The following is a 17,469-nucleotide window of genomic DNA, read 5'->3' as shown; positions in this document are numbered from 1 at the left end:
GCTGCTACGCTCATTCACTTCTTCACTAGTAAAATGTCCCGTGGATTTTTGGCCTTACCGTCTCCTGTGTCCAGGTACCGGGCTCTTACTGCTTTGTCGGACTAAAAAGGCCTCTATTTTTTTATTTTTTTTTCTGCCATCTTCTCACGGTGTAGATGGTGATGGTCCACAATCAAACCGATTTACGACCCTTTCTCTGAGCTTGCTTGATCTTTCATTGTAATTCTTTTATGGACCACAGATTGCTTTGAACTCTTCCTGGTTTTCAACGTCGACTTTCTGACATGTTGCTGCTTCATATTAATGACACCCAGAAAAATGAAATAAAGGGGTGAATATACATTCCAGTGAATATGAATGGTTACAAGCTGACTTCATAGAAAGCTGCATTAATTATTCCCTCAGTTCTCTGAATAACAAGTGTCTGGCCTGCAGAAGAAGATTCTTGGCTTTGGCTTTTACCCAGATGGAGCGCATGGTCAAAACGGGGTCAAAAGAAGATTTTCCTCACCGCTTTCTGGAGATACACAGGGCTATGGATTCATAAACAAGTGTTTGCATAAAGGGTACTAGGAAAGGTCTGATTGATCAAAATGTATTTATTTCCTATTTATACAATAAAATGCTGATTGCCCTGCTGGGTTCCAGGGTAGCCATGGCTGGGACAGCACCAAGTCACTTGGAGATGGTTAGGAGCCAGCCATGCAGAGAAGGAGCACTTAGTGTCTGTCTCATTCATAAATTTGCGGGGAAGGATAACTTAGTTTACTCACCAGCATTTTAGGAGACATCAGAAGCCTTGGAGGTGCGGTCAGGTGTATGCGTGGCTAAAGATGGCCTTGTGGAGGCACAAAATGACATGAAGAAAAAACCGATACACTTTGTAACTCAAAACAACACCAAGAATGCACTGAAGAGTTGCTAAAACTTTCTGGTAAAGCATGATAGCACTGATATTGTACTGCTGTAGAAAAGAAAGGGCAGGAAATATACACACATATTAAAGTTATTAATATTTTAATTGGAGATCTCTATATGACTTTGTTTTGTTAAACTGGACAAAAATAAGCTCACAATAGTTAGGATTCCCTGCAGAAATACTGCTGTCCAGCTGCATAAATGCATTTAGCTCCAGCGGGAAATCAGTTGCTTGTGTTATTAGCAAAGAAATCAGGAGATATATATATATATAAAATCATAAACAGTGTTGATTGCCTGAATGTCTCCAGAAGAGCTTAGCATCTTGGACTTCCTTACTCGCATGGTTAACATCCCAGCTTTAATATGGTGTCAATATAAGAACGGAAGGCCAAGAATGTGTATAAAAAGGAAGATAACCAAGCATCAAACTGGCCTTTCATCAAATTCCGAAAGCTAAATGTGAAACTAAGAAAGAATGAGAGATGTAGAAAGGGTTTCCTGATGTCAGACTAGTTCAGCTCTGCAGACTTTCTCCTGTAGGAGTCTGTGGGACAGGCACTTTCAGGAATGCTGGCTTCTTTGATGACACAAAGGAAGTATTTCAAGCTTTTAACACCTGAAGAATGCAAATTGCTCCAAGCTACAGCATATGCCATGTTCTTCTTTTGTCAAATAACTTCACTGTAACAGAATTAAAACCTAAAATAGCCTCTTGTAAAAACTGATCTGTTTGGGAAGATTAAAGTTTTCCTGTCTACTGGGCAAAAGCATTTTTTTTCCCTTGAAAGGAACGACTTGGGAGCCGCTGTTAGAAAATCTGGCTTTCTGAGACCTGGGATCTGCAGCATGCTGGATGCATACGGACGGCTGGGCTTTTCTTGGAGCAAAAACTGTGTTTGCAAAATGGTTCTCCACAGCTTCCAGGATATGATGACTGTTGACTTACCTTCTTTCTACAGTGAGGACAGCAGATCAGCATGGAAGCAGAAGAAAGCACAAAGGACAGATTTCCAAGTCTTCCCTGTGTAAGATACCAAATCAAGTTTTTGTGATATTCACTGAAATTGGATTTTGTGTCCAGTTCGAAAGAGACTTGGAGTCAGCTCCCCACCAGTGGCTGTTGACTGGCCACTTTGCGTGGCCGCACGACTCTCACCAGGACTTGCAAGACAGCTGCAAAGTTTCATGAGCCAACTACTGAAGAATTCCTGTAGATGAAAATGCTCCAAACAGCACAGGGTTTTTATGACACCCACTCCTGGCCTCTCCTGACATCCAGTCTTGGCTGCTGCTTCCTGCTTAGTTTCAATTGCCAGCGTCTTGTTCAGAGCTATTTCCAGTCGGTGTCTGTTAGAGGTATGTACACACAGCCCTCAAATTAGTACCAGAACTAACCAGCTACTAGAAGGCAGAAGGGCTCATAGCTACTTTGGTATCTCCCACACCCAAGCTGAGCCATGGATCAAATATCTAGTTCTGCGAACCAAGACCATTCAACTTGTTATGTAAGCAGATGTGTATGTTGTATTCTAAATTTGGTGACATCCATGATGGATAACATTCCACCTACTTTGTACTCAGGGTGAAGGAATCGTAGCAAGTGCATTGCATGTAATGGGAAAACGCAGTAAATTAACAGACAGCCTGGGAGCCTCAGCTCTGGACCTGAGACGGCAGGCAAGTCCTATTTAGTAACATATTAATGGACTCTACTGGGTCTCATTTTTGTTTCGGATGCAGGACATTTTCATTCTCTGACAAGACAGAAATGCTTTGCTTTATGGGATCGCTCAGTGCAGAGAAACAAATAGAAAAAACAAGTGAGCAGGGCAGTCTGCTGGGCTGGTGGGCTCTGCTCACTGTGTCTGCAGTACTGACAGCTTACGTGATATCCCCACTGACACAGATTTTGGCAGTACCGTAAGGACAGACATGCCTGGGGTCTCTCCCAGCTGCATGTGGGAGGAACAACAGTGGGAAACTGGAGGCCGAAGCCGAAGGCTCAGATAAACTGGTAGGATGTTGGGAGGCATGAGGTGGAGCTGGCACAAGCTATTGGCCAGCGCTGCCCCTCTGCTGAGAGTGCTCAGAATGTGCTGGATGCAGGGAAAATGCCAGTGTAAGGCATTTCAATGCTCTTTGCCTCCAGGCACTTGTTCTTGCCCCTGTCCTGAAAAGCAGTTGCCCCTCTGCTGTACCTGTGCGTTAACTTGTAGACCTCTGCTTAAACCAGCTCCTTGAACTGAGGAGGGGAAGTGAGAGAGCAGCGTGGTGGTGCTGAGCTACCTGCTGGTGTGAAACCACCACGAGCACGTCCACACTCCCTAGGCAGAGCAACAGATCACCTTTGGCACGGATAACCTAGAGCAGTATGGGCAGAAGCAGGCACAAATAAGGTGCATCAGCAAAGCTGAGGTGAGGGTAACACTGAGGAATGACAGTTGTTCTGCAACCCGTGCAATGTCAGCAAACTGCTAGTAGTTCAGGTACACTCTACCGCTGTCTCTTAAGAGATGAAAAACATTCAAATCCAAATGCAGCTGAGTTGCTGCTGATCATTTGTTTTTACAGGAGTAATCCTGTACCCCTCGCAAGTACAGAAACACTACAGGGAGTCATTTCATTATGTACTGGTAACCACCGAAGGGAACTTTGCAAAGGTGACGCTTGTATTGTATGAGTGTACTGGGATAAAGACTGGTCACTCACTGGTTCTGCTGGGAAAACAACAGAACAGTTTCCCAATGAGATCAGAAGCTTACGTCCTGACTGGGACTCAGTCACTTGCTGTCCTAGGGGCTGGTCACAAAAGTTGTCATGCAGAGGGGGAGTGAAGACTGAAAAGGAAAGAAAGAGGCCTAGAAAGTGGCAAAAAGTGGCAATTATTATCACAAAGAAAGACAATTACACAAACTGAGAGTATTTGTGTAGGACATTGTGGATACAACAAAGTTGTAGGGATTCAAGATCTGTTCGAATAAATACTTGGTAGGAAAGGCTGTCCAGAGCTGTTAAACATAGACAGCATCTCTAACTCGGGAAGTCTCTGAGCCACAAACCGCTGGGTCTGGTGGAGTATTTAGGAGAAGTATGACTCTACATTTGACCTGGTTTTATACTGTCTAAGCTTTTGCAATTCGCGCTGTTGGAGGTACATATCTTCTGCTCGATGGATCTGTTATCTGACTCATCTGCCCTTAGAGATTCTGTAGGAGTCACAATCGTTTTGCTTATCCTGCCTAGCTGACCCCTTCTAATAAATCTAAATTCATCCAGGCAATGCACAGAAGGTAAAAGAAAATGTTTGAAGAGCAAAAATGCCCCAAATCTTCTTTAGTGAAACAGAACTGCCTATCCAGACCCTGTTGTTTGCCATCACAGACATCTAGATTTAGGATACACATGGGCGTGGGCATATTTAGAGTCATTGACCACAGGCATGACATAGCACTGGTTACTAAAACTGACCTGAAGTTGTTTGCCTTGCAGGATATGGTGAGGAGGCTTGGATTGAATATCATTGACTAAGGTCACAAGAGTTAAGCTTGAAATAGCAGAATATGAGAACATTTGGGATGTAAACAGGTGACTGGAGGGACTATGTCACAGACTTTTTGCAAGGGATAATCATTGACCAGAACTGTTGGCGTGTAGGCAATGATCTAAGAAAGAGTTTACTGCCTGTATAAGACTGCTGGCAACAAAAAGGTTAGTTCTGACTGAAGTGTAAGTTAATTATATTCCTGGTGTTTTTTAACTCCAGTTTTCATGTCCCAATAGACTAAAAAGATGATTATAAATGCTGCATGAGAGATGTTCATCTTAAGGCTCACAAGACAGAACAAGAACCAGAGAACCCCCCCTCTTAGGGTCTGTGTTTCAAATTTAGTTGTTGTAACTAAAATTACTGTTCCATTCCATTTTAACATTCTTTCCCAGGGTAAGAAAACCTATGCACTCCCCTTGTCTCTTTCCCTTTTGAATCTGCAGGCTGAGTTTCATTAGATTTTATGAAACCCAATTTCTAGGTAGGGGATAAAGATTTGGAATCATGTTTTCACCCCTTAGAAAAAGAAAAAATGCTCTCAGCAATTCCCTGCGCTGTTTCAAGTGCTCTGGGTAGTCAGCACAGAGCTACTGGACACCCTCCCAGTCCTCTGCTGCTTATGGGACATGGGAGGTGAATAATGTATAGAACCATATGGGGTGGGGAGGGGGAGATAGAGGAGCTGGCAGCATGGTGAGGTCCTTGGGAGGACAGGAGGAGATGGAGGTTTTTGTGGAAACAAAGGGAAATTGGGCACAGGAGCCTAGGAGCCCAGTGTTTTGTTCCACTGCTCAAAGACCTACTTAAACATGAAGGATCTCCAGTTTCTGACTGAGGTCCCATTTAAAAAGAAAAAGGGTGTTCTTGAACCCTCAAATTTGTCTTCAGACAAATTCATTAGGTTTAATGTGATTATTTCCTGCTGCAGGATTTCCCAGAAGAATGCAGTCTTTGGGGTGAGAATTCTAGTAGCTGGAAAGCAGCAGGATGCACCCTCTGCATATCAATTTTTCAGTTGGCATTGGACTTAGTGTTCCAGTTCCAAATACTGCCACTGAAAACAAATGTCTTTTTTTTTTTTTTTTTTGAAGAGATGGGAACTTGGATATTCCCAGGGGAAAAAAAAAAAAAGAGAGAGAGAGAAAAAAAAAAAGAAAAAAAAGCAGTTTGGGGGCATAACTAGAGTATAGGTAAATTTGCTTTTGAGTGTAAATCACTAAAGCTTTCTGCAGCATACACCCACTTTTAACATCTGCTTCAGTCAAGGCAGGTCTATGCTGCAGCTTTGCTGTGGCTTTTACTTTAGGAATGTAACAAGAAAAAAAAATCATACCCTGACCAATAAAATTACATTGGAAAAATCCCAGTGTAGTTTGATTAATAATGGAAAAATGAAACCCTTTGCTAAGGGATCGTAGCCTGTTTGAGGTGGTAATTCCTCTATACTAACAAGGAAAACTTTTGGGCAATATAAGCCAAGAACCCTGTATAAGGGCTTTTAATGGGCATTGAAGGTGAATCATATAATTAAGGAATCAGCTTTGCTGAGCAATGGCTCCTGAAATTCGGCAAAGATGGGGACTGGGCTCCCTCTCTTCCTGGGCCTCCAAGACACTCTGCAGTCAACTTTCAAATGACCTTGTCCAGGTAAGCAAGATTAAATAACCGTGGTCACACCTTCTCTGTCAAGCAGTGCTGTTGCTCAGTCGGCCCCTCCTGTCATTCCTGTACATTCTGGGGGTGATTGTACTGAAATCAGTAAACCTCTAGAGCATGTCTAACCTAACGAAAGATCTTGACACTCACAAAGCAGCAGGGTTAACTAGCACTGCTGAATCTGTTTCTGCCCCTTCTGCTGTCATGGGTGGCCAAAGGGGATATGCAAGTACTGAAATCAGGAGCATTTTGTGTCCTCGTATAGGAATATGTAGATCCCCACAGTGTGCTGTAAGCTGTGCCGTATAGTCATGTCTGCTATGGAGGCAGTAGCCTCCTGCCAGGTGAGAGCAGACAGCTAGACATGACAACCCTTCAACAGTCCTAAAAAAGTGGGGCACGGAATGCAGCCATCGTGTTGAGGCAGTAGGCAAAGATTTTCTGATCCCCATGGCTCTAACACTCAAAACAGAATCCCCTGGTGACGCAAATATTCTCCACAGACTTATGAGGTTTTTGAAAAGAAACTGATATGGCCTAGCTCCAAGACTCCCTCTTTTCCAAGTAGGAACCTCTTTTCGCTACTGTGGATTGCCGCCTGTCAGAGGCTTGTTTCACTTTTTAGACTAGGAGTTGGTTAAGATAGCTACCACATCTGGTTGCAATGATCTGGAACTTTTTTGCCCTTCTCTGGCCTGCCTCACCGAAGAGTTCGTGTACATCACAGTGTTGCTTTAGTTGGGATATGCATTGCTTTTGGCTGAATTTTAAAATATGTTGTCACATGGCAAGAAAGACTTTTGACTGGAAAGTTAGGAACACAGAGCCAATATAAATATTCACTGAAAAAATAGGAATTATTTTCAAAATAGCTAAGCTCCCAATTTATTTGTTCCTACTTCCTGAAAATTTATCACATTTGCTTGGCTCACAGCTTTTCCCCACTTATCTGTTTTCTCCTTGCTGACATATTTCTGAGAGTGCAGCACAAGCTGTGTTTTGCTCCATTTTGTGGGCTGTGGTATTTAAAACTTCAAATAAAAGTTGCAGTTGTGTCTTCAATGGGATTGTGGGTTAGCCAGTTCTAGTCTTAACAAATTTGTAGTGATATAGGATAACCAAAGATATTTGCAGTAAGTCAGAATTTCTCCTTGTGTAAAGAAAGTGACCAGAATGGGGGTTTGGGGGTTTCTTTTTTGGTCTGAGCAGCAGGAGAGTTCCTCTTCACGTCAAATTGCAGCTTATGCTGTTGCTGGGGGTTACAAAGACCCTGGAAGGGCAGAAGGCCACAGGCGGTGACAAGGGAAGCTCTGATTCCCATGCACCATGATAATGGTGCAGTCCCAGAACAGTACCGAGAGAGGCGGTGGGACCTTCATCTTTGGAGACTTGCAGAGTTCAGCTGGACAAGGCTCTGATGAGCTTGCAGCCAGCTCTGCTCAGAGCAGGAGGTCAGACCAGCTGACCTCCGGGTCCTGTCCAACCTCAGCCATTCTGTGATTGCATGAGACCCCCACAGATGAAACCCCACCCGCCATGCCCCTCAGTACTCCTCTTTGCCTACAGCATCATCTCTGAGCAGTGGCTCTCAAACAGTGACCATGGATGTGTTGCCTTGGTATAAGCTGAAGGCCAGAAACTTGCACTCTCATCACTTGCAGCAGGTTGCTCTGCAACTAACCACTGATCAAAGATACAGCCTTTGGCACAGTAATTAAACATTTAAAAGGATAGCATCTGCCTAACAGCATTTGGTTTGGGTTGGACAAGTGAATAAGCGTTTTTCCCACCCTTGGAAGGTTTCAAGACTTCACTGGGCAAAACCACAGGTGCCTTGATCTAATGTTGGTGACTGTAGTGCTCTTGCAGAAGACTGGGCTAGATACCTCCAAGGTCACTTCTAATCAATATTTCTGTGCTTTACAAGTCTAAATCCAGACAGGATGAGGAAATTTAGATTCACAAAACAGACTTACATATTGTAGTATCTTCTTGTAGGCCTTTTGCCCCCTGTTAGGTCTTCCTTAAGCATCAAGTGTTGAGGAACCCACCCCTGGTTCTGTGCATAGGATTACACAAGTGTTCAAATAGTGGTATTGAGGGGAAGTAACACACCTGCATAGACCAGGTGAAGATACTTTGGGGAAAGGTGATTTGTGTCTCTCCTTTCAGAAAAAGGGCCACACATCTTTTCCTGACTCAGCGTTCATGACTTTAGTTCACTATTACTATCGAACTTTATCTGGGACGTAGAGGCCAAGGCCTTTCCCTCACTGAGCACAAGGAGCAAGAAAAGTAACCACCATGCCCTGTGTTCTGCACTGTGCTGCTGCTGTGCAAACCGAGAGATAAAACCACAGGCTCTGGACATACATTGCCCTGCCTAATTTTCCACTGACTGTAACCTGGCTCAGAGCTGTTCTGCCATGCAGCCCAGCAGCGAGTGTAGCTGCTTGCAGACCCACAGCCAGGGACAGTGGGATCGTTCTTCTGGTGGCATCAGGACCTGCCTCCATGCAGAGGCATGAACTGAGCCCTCTAAGCCCCAAATCATCATGAGAGAAGGAGGTGACCTCTGATTTCAGAAGTACTTTTGCCTTGGCAGAGACGGCTATGAAGGATGAAAAGACGGGAGAGGACTGGCGTTACTTACCAAGCATGCGGGAGTGGAGGGGCACTGGAGAGATGCTGGCTAACCAGGGGGAGTCAGATTGCAGAAAGACCCTATTTTTGGAAACCCTCTAACAAGTTGCCACATCTTGCTGGGGGGGCTCGGTATAGCAAGGTTGCTTGTCTGTTTTTTCGCTAAGAAACCATTGAGAGGAGCTGTATCACCTACGTACTTACATTTGAAAGTGTGTTCATTTTGTTCTGTTACTACATTTTAATTTCCATAGCACATCTGATATGTGGCTTTCTGATGTGTAGCATTTCTACAACTTTGCTTCTCCGTATGTTAGGTTCAAACTGGAGAAAAAGAGAGACTAAGGACTAGCCAGCTGGAATGGCGTGTGCGATGCCAAGCGTGTAGGGGAAGCAGAACAGCTTGATGTGTGTGCTGCAGTGACCTACAGCCAAATAGCCAAGGTGTTATTTACACATGCTGTTTACACATCTCACATAAGCATCGCTAAATTAAACACCATTCAATTACTGTTGGAACTGATTTTTATTTTATTTTTATTTTTTCAACTAAGAGGGTTGGAAATTAAATGTTGTAGAATCCATTTTTGGTGTCAGTGCTGTCTGAGGAACGATTTCTGTGGGTTAGACGAACCCTCAAAATGCTTTTAATGAAGCAGTTAGCAGGACAGTCAGAAGCATTGCCAAACTGTTTTCTCAGTCTGACTAGTTAAAGTTAAAACAAAACAAAACAAAACAAAACAAAACTCTTCTAATCAAACATAAACTAAGTGATCATGAGAAAGGAAATGCTTCCATGAGTAACTCCTCTGTCCTGCCCTGTCACCCTGCAGCATGCTCTATGTCTGCCCTTTCCCAGGAGAAGGCCGTGCACATGGCTGGTCCTACTATTTTGGGATAATATATGTACCCGGGACTTGGTGCGTTTAGGAACAAGAGAAGCTGAACTCCCATGTCAGCACATTCCCATGGTTCAAGAGGGATTATCTCCCATGGCATGGCGGGGTGCTCCCAGGGTCTAGCTTCAGCCTCTGACTTTGGCACCTGGGTCTCTTCTGCCAGGAGGAACCATACTTGCAACACGTGGCCTCTAGAAATGCGAAGGATGCAAACTGTTTTTGGGACTGCTGGAGGGAAGGTTAAGGTGGTTTCAGGGCTGCTGACATTGGCATAGTGGGTTACACTAGCCAAAAACCTGGGGGATTAGAGAAACTGGCTGCTGAGCAGCATTGTACACAGTTGTCCCTGGGGTGGAGGTGGAGCCCCCAGGATCCATGTTTCCAATGCTCAGGACAGATACTGAAGTGGCACTGCATTTGCAGACCACAGCACACTAAGCAAATCAATCAATCAAACAAACAACAACAAAAAAAGAAAACTCCAAATTTTGTCTTTAATCATCCCAGCGCTGTCGAAATTTCTTGATCCTCATTGTGATACGTATGGGAAAATTCCCTCGTGTCAGAGACCCCTCTGAGCCATGCACACAGCAGGCCAGGGATGGGGATGGGGCCATTCCAGGTGTGTTTCTTGGATTAGCTCGCAGATGTTTTCTAAGAGGGTTATGGAAAATGTGCACCCCAGGCCAAACGGCTGTGCAATCACCTCTCGTACAGCCCTGAGATCAAAGCCTGTCATGCTCCTTGAAAGAGAGTGTTACCCTACATAAATGAGGGTAGCTTGTCTGGACAACAACAAAAAAAAAAAACCAACAAAGTTCTCTGCAGACAGCTGTGCTCAAGGTGAAGTAAATTTACTTTGGCCTCGACAATCTTAGAGAATTTATCAGGATAAAGCCACAGTGGCAGCTGAGATTGGGAGCTGACGAAGTCTCCAGGTGGTGGCTTAGACTAGGTCTGGTTGTTGCCCTGTAGGAAGGCAGCTAAAGGATTGCTGAGCAAGACACACGTGGACACGGGCTGACAAAGCCAGGATGTCTGAGGATGACATTTCTGTGCAGACCTGCAGAGACACCAGCAGCACAGGGCGCCAGGACCTGAACCATCTCCTGCTGTGGGAGGCGTGGGCCAGAGAGGAGCCACCCCAGCAGCCTCTGCCCACGCCCTGCCGGGAAAGAAACCTCTCTTCCCAGGCTGTGCTGGCAAACCCAGGTGCCCTGCGGGAGCAGAACAGGCACGTTCCTGCAGCTTTGTCCAGGACATCCATCTGCTGGCACAGGCTGGACACGGGTCTTTAGCTGGTGTGGCTTCATCCCTCAGCTGACTGCAGTGAATGAGCATCTCTATACCCCTGGAAGGACCAGACCCCCGTGTGAAAAGGGGCTGGTTGGGGTGCAGGGTATGGCCCCTAAGCACAGTGTGAAGGTTTTAAAACAAGCAGGAATTCTACAGCTATAAAAAAACTCAAATTCCACAAATATTTGGAGCTAAATTTAACCCTGATCCTTCCAAATCTGTGCTCATGTAACTGGAGGTCTGCCAGATTAAGCTGCTATACAAGAGGTGTGCTATTTTAGGAACAAGAAGGGATTTTTTTTCTCCCAGAGCTTTTGCCAGACCTCAGCTTCAGAGTGTATGTAGCTCAGGCAGCAGCGTCCTGGTACAGGGTCCTACTGCATAGCACAGGAAAAATAAACTTGGATCAAGCCCACCAGTGTGGTATGGCTGCAGGCCCACAGGGGGGTGGGCTCGCTGAGCTGCGCGGCACCATGGCACAGTGGGACGGTGGTCACCAAGGACTCACCGCTGCTCCTTCCTGGTCCCAGAGCACGTTGAGAAGGAGCTGAGGATTCCCGTGCTACTCTGGGCACTAAGCCACTGGCCTCCTTCCCATTAGCCATAATCACTGGTTTGCTGGCTAATTTATGAGACATGCTGTAGGGATATTCATGAATATAGAAGCTGCTGTAAACATAATTTGTTTCTAGGATTTGAGAGTGTGTATCTGAGCAAATTCATTCACCCATCATTCTCAGTGGCCTGTGACAGTGCTTCTGCTAAACAGGCTACGATAGGCACGAGCTTCTGTCAGGTGCTGCAGATTCTTTCCTGAGTCGTCTGGTTTCCAGCTTGTGCCAGGAAGCAAGGCAGTTAGTCCCTCTGGTTTAGCATTATTGCTAGAAATGTTATTGTTAGCCATTAAATTCACTAAACCTATTTTCAAGGTTATTACAGCATTTAACTTGGCTGCTCCAGTGTGGTTTTAAAGTTGTATTTCAAACATATGATATGGGTTAAAGATAGCCAGTGTCTAATTAGAATAATCCCTGGAGAAAGTCAGATTCCTCACTTTCCCAACGAGCTGTCCTCCTCTCAACATGGCAGACACATTTCAGCTCACCAGATCCTTCTCTACCAACGTGTGCCAGACTAGACCTCCAGCATCTGGGGAGAAGCTTCCACCACAGAGGCAGGAGCAAACTCCTTAGGAAAAAAAATGAGAGCATTTCATGTCTTAGGACAAAGGAGCTTCTCCAAGTGTCCAGGCTTAAGTAACCCCTACCAACAGCCCCTACATCTGTATTTAGCTTTTCATTTTCTAAGTTCCTGTGTGGGTGTGTGAGAAAAATCCCATCTCATCACTCACTGGAATTTCTGGGAATTGGGCATACTCCAGCATTATGGTTTGGGTTTTAGGATGGCAATGGTGCCAGAAATAGTATTTTGCAAGTAGCAGCATGCAGCAATCTGGTGGGCCGTGAGATTCCATGGGGCTATCATTAGCCCGTGAAGCATTCCTGGGGGTTACAGCGGGGCACGAGGCCTGGCAGCGGCCTGTTGGCTGCCCAGCATCCCCACTTGAAGCTGCAGGGGGAGATGAGTCAGGCCCCATCTCTGCCGCTCTGGCAGGTGGAGAGCAGCCCAGGCCCTCCCACGCAGCAGCCGGGGGCTGTGCTCCTCCTCAGTACACTGGGCTTGCTGCAGGTGACGAGCCTGGAAGGGCTGCTGGCACCACTGGGCGCCCCTCCGCTCCACACTTGGCTCCTGAAGTCCTGCTGAATCCTGACAAGTTGTCCTGAGGGGCTCGGGAACATTTTGTTGGAGAGGATGGAGGGGCTGAGGAGTAACTTTTCCGCTTGAAGCTTGCCAAAAGCCAGGCTTACCATGGCTTTGCGCAGACACACTGTGCAAGTGCTCTCCAGAGCTGGGTCTTGTTACATCCTTTCATTCACGACTGTGAAATGAGATGATACACAAACAAAAACATGAGGCGGATGCTACCAAGTCCTGGGGCTGATGAGCCATCTCCTCCATGTACTCCCCAGGGCACCGGGAGGTATCCTCAGCTGGCCAGGACCCCTTGCCCCCAGGTACACTGTAAAGCCCCTGGTGCTCAAAGCCACGTTGGGGATAGTGGGCCATGTGGGATATATATTGCCTCCCTCCTGCAAACGGATGGAAATATTTCTGTTTTCCAAAATTAGTTTCTAAATGTGTTGAAATTTCCTTTCAGTAGGAATTCTTGAAAATCTGGTCCTCATTGTGAAACTGAATGGCAACTTTTTCCAAACCCCCTTCTTTGGAGTTCCTCACCCAAAGCAGATTTCAAGTCCTTCTGCTTACGGGGCAGCTCTCAGTATTACCCTGCTGAGAGACTGAGGCAGGGGCTCTGAGGGATTCTCCAAAGGCTCACCCTCTACTATGTGGCTGCTTGGACTTTCTTTGTAACAGTGCTTTAGCTGTTAACAGCTGAAGAAAATCACGGTGATGGTTTGGACAATGCTTTTCACCTCCTGCAGTGGGACTGGACTGCCTGAGATCCTGGCTCACTGGGCTGTGTTCAATCTCCTGGACACGTGCAACCCCACACGAATTCCTCTTTCTTAGCATGACACCCTCTGTTTGCAAAGGACTGTAAGTTTAAGGGTCATGTACTCAAAATACACTAGTACAATGGCAGTATTTTACAGCAAGGCTTACTTAAGAATGACATATTTTGTTTTCCATGTCTTCTGGTACCATCTGGACCTCTGGGGAAATATCTGGAGTGGCCTGGCAAATTCCCAATCACACATCTGAAAAGAGTTGTTTTCAAAAGGCCAGCAACACAACTGTTTGTGAGGGCTGATTTCAGGCTCTGACTTCACTTTGAGCGGTGGCTTCTCATCAGTTTGGTTACCAGGGTTATTATTAAAAAAAAAAATGACAAAACAAGCTCTAGACAGAAAACACAACTGCCTTTCAATATTAAGATGGACTCATTAACCCCAAACAACAAGGCAGATAATTTTATTTGAAGCTCCATTTACAGAAACTCTTTCTTTGAAATTCTTCCACGGAAGCATTTTCTCATTGCAAACAACCAGCTTCAGTGGGCACCAAGGAAGCATCTATGTCCAGGCCTATTTTGGGAGCCTGACTCCAATTGCTCTTTTGCTCAAAAGTAGGTCAGATTGTATTCCTTTTCCAGCAGGACAATTAAGAACAAGCTCAAATGCAAGATTTCCAGGAAACTAGAAATTGCTGCTTCTATTTCTAGAAGCCCTGCCAGAGACAAGCTCCTTTGTACTAAGGCTAACTCCTCTCCTAACTTTACCATATGACTGATGACTCAAATTATGAGGTTTTGTTTCCCACTTCTACCTGAGATTTCCTGTTTGGGCTCTTCCCAGATGCAATGAAAAAGGTTACCACAGAGACACTTACGGACGTATAACTCTAGCTGCTAAATTTGTAATTGCCCAGCCCCAGGGCAGAACATCCTTTTAGCTGAATCAGTGGCTGTAAGAACATATAACATACCATGGAAAACTGGCCTCATTTTCAACAGCACTCACCTTCTGTGTACCAAAGGAGCTGGCTCTGTTGGTGTGATTATGTGTAACAGAAATATATGAGACCTTGTGATTGCTGAGCCTCAGTCAGCAGCACCAGATCTCACATTTCTCCATCTTCCCTGCTCCTCAGTACAGAGGGCATACTGGGTCCAGCGCTGTGCCAGACCCTCCTGTCTTTCCTGCACTTCTGGGGAAATTTAAGTGTTTGTTTCTAGCCCAAGGATCACTGAGAATGTACATCGTTTCCTTTCGAAACAGAAGCATTTTTCCTTGGAAATATCCATTTAGAATCAACACCAGCAGTCCTTGCACATAGCACGGCCATGAGCCAGTGGTTGTACGTGGTCAGTGCATGAATTGCGCACAGCTAATCTCAGCTCAGCAAGCAGCCTAAAGAACTGCCTTGTGCTGGAGCTGTGGTCAAGGAGCTCTGTCCCTGTAGCTTAGGATCCAACCACATGAAGTTTAACAAGAGCAAGTGCTGGGTCCTACACCTGGGACAGGGCAACCCTGGCTATACGTACAGACTGGGCGATGAGATGTTGGAGAGCAGCCCCGCAGAGAGGGATCTGGGGGTTGTGGTTGACAGCAAGTTGAATATGAGCCAGCAGTGTGCCCTGGCAGCCAGGAGGGCCAACAGTATCCTGGGGTGCATCAAGCACGGCATCGCTAGTCGGTCGAGGGAAGGGATTGTCCTGCTCTGCTCTGCGCTGATGCGGCCTCACCTTGAGTACTGTGTGCAGTGCTGGGCACCGCAGTGCAAAAAGGACATGAAACTGTTGGAGAGTGTCCAGAGGAGGGCTACAGAGATGGTGAAGGGCCCAGAGGGGAAGACGTATGAGGAGCGGCTGAGGTCACTGGGCCTGTTCAGCCTGGAAAAGAGTTCCCGGGGTGGAAGCTCTTTAAGGAAAGGTGTGAGCAGGGACTGCAGGGGGACAGAGAGCACAATCCATGGCCCTGCAAAAATGCCCCTTAAGGGTCCTCCCTCCTTATGTTTCATGGAACTGTTTCCCCAGACCCTGCTCTTCACGCGTAACTCAGCTAATTCTGCACAACTAGGGACTGCCCCAGCATATGTGTGATACAATCACAAATTTTAAATCTAGAAGAGATCGTTTGACTCACCAGTCTGATTTACCCAGTGAAGATCTCATGATTCCTCCAGCTTTTAGATCAAGGACTGACTTTTCTGTTCACTGCTCTGCTGCTGGCTCTCTGACCATGTGTAATTGCATACATATGCATATGCAGGATATACTTACAAAAGCTGGAAATTCATTGCAGACTCTTGTTTAATTCATGGCCAAACTCCCTGAGACCTTCCCATGGCCATTAGGAAGCTCAGCATTTCCCCATGTCACCTCTTTCTTATGGTGCCACAGTAACCATACAACCCAAGTATGTGGGGAAATCGTTCATGTCTTTACCCTAAATGCAGAAAGGTGCCAAACGCTTGGCTCTCCCACCACCAAAAGAAAGTGCTTGACATTTGCAGGTCTCTAATTTATATATCTTGAGGGCAATGGGGCAATGCATATTGCCCACAGCCAGGGTCAGATGTGACCACTTTTCTTCATTTACAAATGACCACAGCTGAAAGAGCAAACGTGTAGTGAACAGGAAGGGTCCCCTTACTGCCGGGGAACCACAGAGGAGCTCATTTACCATGGGCCTGCAACAAACGATCATCTGTGCGACCATTATACCAGCGTTTGTAGTCAGCGTATCAGCATGCTGCTGATTAAGTAATTCCATTTGAGGACAGCCTGAGCCTCCGGTATGGTGTGTGCAACTGTGAAAGAGCGTGGGCCCACTGGCGTGAAATCCTGCTGTTTCATGCCATCCTCCTGGTGGCCATGAGCTTGCTCAGTTTCAAGAAGTGAGTTGAAATGGTGGTGGTAGTGTAGAAGAAATATGCCTGTATCTGGCAGCAAAAGGATCCTTTTCCATAGGCTGTGGCATGCTCTTGGGAAAGTTGTCTCTTGTATGAGGTGAGTCACTTAACCACGGACATCTGTGGACGTGAAGATGCTCTCGGTTCCGTCTTGTAACCTGAGCAGCAAGTGTGGCTGCAGGGATTGCAGACACCATGCAGGCGTTTTCCAGCAAAAGGCCGTGTAGGAGGCTGGGAGGAGAAACCATGCTGCTGGCAGTCACGCTAAAGCCACAGATGGTGAAGAAACCACATAACCCAAGGCAGCCCTTGAGAAAACATTCTTATTACCTGCCCCTGCAAACAGGAGCCACCACTGACCCACTCACAGCTGACGTGGGTTTCCTGTGAGCTGCTCACCTCCCTTGTACAGACCTGGGGGTTTCTTCTCCTTGGTAAACCAATGATGTCCCCAGCAGAGTCACCCTACAATCCCAAACCACTCATGGGAGCTCCGCTCATAGCTGAAAAGCACCTGGACTTACGGCCTGGTGTTTCCTACGCTTCCCAGAAGTGTTATGGGGCTGAGAGTGTACCAGGAAGGAGGCAGTGCAAAGGTGGCATTGTGTCAAGTGGAGACTTTTCATTTTGAGTTATTCATTTTGAGGAGTTCATTTTGCCAGACCTCCCTCATAAATGAAACTAAGAGCTAAGGGATAGCTTTGTCGCTCTTCCTCCAATGCCTTCCTGTAGTTTTTTTAGACAAGACATTCAGTCTCTTGATCCCAGGGAGGATAATCACTTCCATGGCTGTTGGCAAGGGTGGGAGCTGGCTGCCCTCAATGCTCAGTAGCTTGAGGCTGAGTATTTGCTCCATTCCCTTGGAGACAGCAGGAATTATTTACTGCTGAAAAGATCCTCATTACAGCTGGAACATGGCCCAGGGAGCAGCAACCTCAGGAAAGAGCAAATTTGGTGATGAAACCAAAAGCAGAGGTGAAAAGGCCGGCCTGGTGATGGGGCTTTTGCCCAAACCAAGCCCCACCAGCGCTGGCTGGTAGGCTCCCTGCCCTGAGGGCTGCCAGCGGAGTG

At 46.2% G+C, this 17,469-nt stretch overlaps 1 long non-coding RNA gene across 1 annotated transcript; it reads left to right on the top strand.

Moving 5' to 3' along the window:
- Positions 1-2,286: 2,286 nt before the first annotated feature.
- Positions 2,287-9,278, top strand: LOC125183253 (uncharacterized). Its single transcript, XR_007164903.2, has 2 exons — positions 2,287-4,629; positions 9,085-9,278. It is a non-coding gene; the product is annotated as an uncharacterized lncRNA (long non-coding RNA).
- Positions 9,279-17,469: the final 8,191 nt, after the last annotated feature.

This window comes from Anser cygnoides, chromosome 15, assembly GCF_040182565.1.
Source record: "Anser cygnoides isolate HZ-2024a breed goose chromosome 15, Taihu_goose_T2T_genome, whole genome shotgun sequence".
NCBI lineage: Eukaryota > Metazoa > Chordata > Aves > Anseriformes > Anatidae > Anser > Anser cygnoides.
Note: the sequence above shows the minus strand (reverse complement) of the source record. Positions and strands in the feature narration are given on the sequence as shown.